The sequence below is a fragment of the Camelina sativa genome, chromosome 12, assembly GCF_030686135.1.
Source record: "Camelina sativa cultivar CO46 ecotype springtype chromosome 12, ASM3068613v1".
In the NCBI taxonomy this organism is placed as follows: domain Eukaryota; kingdom Viridiplantae; phylum Streptophyta; class Magnoliopsida; order Brassicales; family Brassicaceae; genus Camelina; species Camelina sativa.
The window spans coordinates 16,326,399-16,330,803 of NC_141891.1; the positions used below are offsets into that span (position 1 = coordinate 16,326,399).

Consider the following 4,405-nt stretch of genomic DNA (forward strand, 5'->3'; position numbering starts at 1 on the left):
AGGCTGCGAAATGAAATTTCCAGCTTTGTACAGAAGAACAACGAAACGTTCAATGAAGCTTGGGAACGTTTCAAGGGGTACACAACTCGATGTCCATATCAATGAGCATACTATACCGAGGAGTGGTCCCCAAGATACAGATGTTGCTGGACACCGCAAGCAATGGTAACTTCCTCAACAAGGATGTTGATGAAGGTTGGGACCTAGTTGACAACTTGGCTCAATCTGATGGCAACTACAATGAGGAATATGATCGCTCTGTGCGATCTACAGGAGAGGAAGATGCCAAGTACAAGAGGGACATGAAAGCCCTCAATGACAAGCTCGATTAGCTCCTCAACCAGCAGAAGCATGTCCATGCTATATCAGAGGAAGAGCCGTTTCAACAGCAAGATGGGGAGACTATGCAGCAAGAGGAAGTTAACTACATCAACAACCAAGGAGGGTACAACAGAGGGTACAACAACTTCAAGCCGAACCCATATCTATCTTATCGGAACCCGAATGTTGCAAATCCTCAAGATCAAACCTACCCATCTGCAGTTCAAGGGAACCAGACCCAACAGAAGCCTTTTGTCCAGTACAACCAAGGCTATGCGCCTAAGCAACCATACCAAGGCACCTACAACCAACCACCAGGGTTCCAACAACACCAAGGATTATGCGACTGCTCAAACTATTTTCCTGGATGATGACTATGAGGACTACCTCACTGGGGACAGTGATGGTCAAGATGGGGAGGATGTGGATGACTCAATGAAGAATGAGGCCGAATACTATATATCCGAGTATGAACCTGAGCCTTCACCCGAAGAGACTGATCAAGTTGATGATCGAGCACTGGTTCGAGAATCACAAACTGAAGAACAACCCGAAGTGGAACCCGATGACCTACTCGATGGTGTTGATCGGATGATGCATCAAGTAGATGTTGAGAAGAAAGATCAGCCTCAACCACCTGCACCGGTAGGAGGGGAGTTGGAGGAAAGGTTCAGTGCTGCACGTGACATCTAGTTGTAGGCGCTTACAGAGCGGATGGCTAAGCGCAAAGCTCCACCACCTAAGCTTTTGCTCCCACATGAGCTTCAGCAGGAAGCTGCAAAGGAAGCAGCTAGATTGGAGGATGAGGTTAAGGAGGCTGTCAAGGAGATTGGATTTGAAATTCTGAGAGGTGGAATTTGTTTGGATCCCGAGGTAAGAATTGAGGAAAAACTTGAAGATCCTGGCTCTTTCACATTGCCATGTTCAATAGGATTTCGGATTTTCAAGAGCTGTTTGTGTGATCTTGGAACTTCGGTCAGCATTATGCCGCTTTCAGTTGCTAACAAGCTGGGATTCACCGACTTCAAACCAAGTAAGCAGTATCTGGTTCTAGCTGATAGAACGGTAAGACATCGATAGGCATTTTGGAAAATCTGCCCCTAAGGATTGGGAGACTGGAAGTGCCTACCGACTTCATGATCCTGGATATGGATAAGGAACCGGATGATCCACTGATTTTAGGAAGACCATTCTTGGCAACAGTTGGTGCGGTGATCGAAGTGAAACGAGGCAAGATCAGGATAGAACATGGTGAACACCTCAAGATGGAGTTTGAGGTGAAGAAAGGGTTTAAGAGGCCAACCATAGATGGTCAGGTTTTTTCCACCAGGACCAAACAAAGAAAAATGCTACATCTTGAAGAGGTCAACACCACATTTGCCATGGAACCTGGACAAAATTTGGGAGATCTTTTGAACCAACCTACTGAAGTGGAGAGGATTCCAGAACCTCTTCCACATGGATCCCATGCTTAAGGAGCATGAAGAGTCAAGCTTAGTGACTTTAAACAAGCTCACTTGGGAGGAAGTTCCAAATGTATCTTTTAATTTTTAGTCTACTAGCTTTATTTACTTTTATTTAATTTTCCTATTTTTGCAATTTTATAATAAAAAAAAATGGAAATTTGGGAAGAGAGAATTGGTAAACCCGAGGGTCAACCCGACACCGTACTCGACGCGCCTGGTCGTGTCTTCGCTCGGGTAGAGAGTGGAGTCCGAATTCCGCAAAGAAGCCCACTCTCAGTGAAGCCCACCAACCGAAACCCTACCCTATTTAAGGAGGTCGAACCCTTCTCCCTCTTCATCACCGATAAGTCTCCCTCATTCTCTTAAGCTTTTCAATTCCCATAAGTTTCTATTCTTCTCTCTCGATTCCAAGCTCATTCGATTTTCTTTGGAGACTAACCCTATTAATCCCAAGAACTAGCTTTTCTTTTTCTTCTCAAGGAATCGACATGGAGCCAGCCGCTAGAACCTACCAAAGGAAGGGAAGAAGATCCACCTCTGCTGCTGCTACAACCGGAGGAGACGCCGCCGAAGTTCAACAACCCCAAGGAAGAGGAAACGTTCCACATTCCCGACCGTTAGGTGGACGTTTAGCCTCCCCAACCCGATGCAAAACTCGATCCACCACCCGACCTGATGCTCGAGTAACCGATCAAGTAAGCCCCCGAGTTCGCTCATCGAGTCCAATGGCGAGTGTTGTCCACCGTTCTCCTCGACGTAGGGACCTGTCTACGTCCGAAAAGACGCTTACCGACCCTATGGAGGTCGATTCTGATGCTGGAGGAGAAGAACAAGGTGAGATCCAAACCTCTCGATCAAGGAGTAGAGCCGCAATTGCAAGGGGGAAGAGACCAGCTTCGGAGAAGGCTGAGAAGGTGGTTGAGAGAGCAGTGGTTGAAGAAGATCAATACGCTGAGGAGGAGGAAAGAGAAAGAGAAGAGGAGCATAGAGAGAGGACCCGCCAAGCCTCGCGGAGGCTTAAGCAAAAGGAAGTCGACACTCCGGCGAGATTGTTCAAAGTCTTCCGGAAGATGAGCTTCGTTGGTACCCGATACCCTCACCGTGAGACAATGAAGCAATTGGGCATCGCTAGAGACGTTGAGTTTTTGTTCGATATGTGCCAGATGGGCAATATAATGCGATCCCATCTAGAAGTTTATGAAGAGGAGACGGTCCACTTCCTTTCAACCCTGAAGCTGCACTATTTCGAGGATCACCCGACCCTACCACCCGATGGGGGGATCGGGTTCATCACCTTCTCTATTCGGAACACGGAATACTGGCTGACTTTCAAGGAGATGGAGACGCTGTATGGCTTTAAGGCTGGTAGTGGGGAAGGTATGGAGGTCAGCAAGGAAGAGATGAGGTCCCTATGGCTGACAATAGGAGACAAGCACCCCTACAAGTCCACCAGCTCCAAATCTGCTCAAATAAGGAGCCCTGTTTTGAGGTATTTTCACAAGTCCCTCGCATGCACTCTTTATGCTAGAAAAGAGACTGGGAATGTGGACGACCATGAGCTTCAGTTATTGGATGTCGCATTGTGTGGAGTTTTGGATAGTGCTAGGGATGGAACACCGCTAGTAGGAGCCATAGCTGATACTAGTATGTTGTTCGTGCTACTCGATCAATTCCTGTACTTGAAATCGTGGGCTGTGAAAAGAAGAGAAGGAGGCGGAGAGATCTCTATTGGGGGACTAGTTACACCAATCTTAGTGGCATGCGATGTGCCTTTAAAGGGAATTGTCCACGAACCAAGGTGGCTGGATGCGGACTACCTCGTGCTGGCGAGATTCTTGGCCTATGAGAGGCTTAATGACATGGCATTGTTCAAATTTGTCCATCCAACCGCCGGAGATGCTCAAATGGTTTTACCCAATGTCGCATACACCAAGGTTTGGTTAGGGCACAACATTGACTTCGCACCGCCGTTGGAAAAGCTGTACAACCCGGAGGAGGAGTCCGAGGCTGAGAAGAGAGAAGAGACCGGGCAGAGACAAGGAGATAGCTTGGAGGAGTTTGATTTTGAGGAATACGCATGCTCTCAAAAGCAACCAGTCGGAGTGAGGGAAGCTTACAAGAGAATTGGATGGCTGAAGAAGATGAACAAGTTCCTGGTGAAAAAGGTGAAGGATCTTGCTGGTTCAGTGAAGGTAATGGGAGGACAGATCAAGGAGTTGCAAGACAGGGCAAGCTGTGCCTCACCTCCTACCTCGGCACAAGCACCTACATGGATGGGAAAAGCGGACCACTAGGAGGAACTCGAGGACTGCCACCTCCGGAACCTTAAAGAGCTTCATCGTACGAGCCCCGAGCTGAGGAAGACCTCACCCGACCAGAAGCATCGAGGAAAAGCCACTCTAACGCTTACCTGACACCCAATCCGATAGGGTACACGATGCACTATCTGATGCACCCATCGAGCACCCAATCAGGTGATTATGCTGGAATTTTTCCTCCACCGTACCAGATGCCATACACGATGCCGTACACGATGCACCCTGCGAGTGGATACACCGGTGATCATTCTGGGCCTCTTCCGCCATTTCCATCCTACTACCCGATGCCCTACCCGATGA

General features: G+C 48.2%; 1 non-coding gene across 1 annotated transcript; it reads right to left on the reverse strand.

Moving 5' to 3' along the window:
• Positions 1-109, reverse strand: LOC147930604 (small nucleolar RNA R71). The gene has a single exon (XR_015576851.1). It is a non-coding gene; the product is annotated as a small nucleolar RNA R71 (small nucleolar RNA).
• Positions 110-4,405: the final 4,296 nt, after the last annotated feature.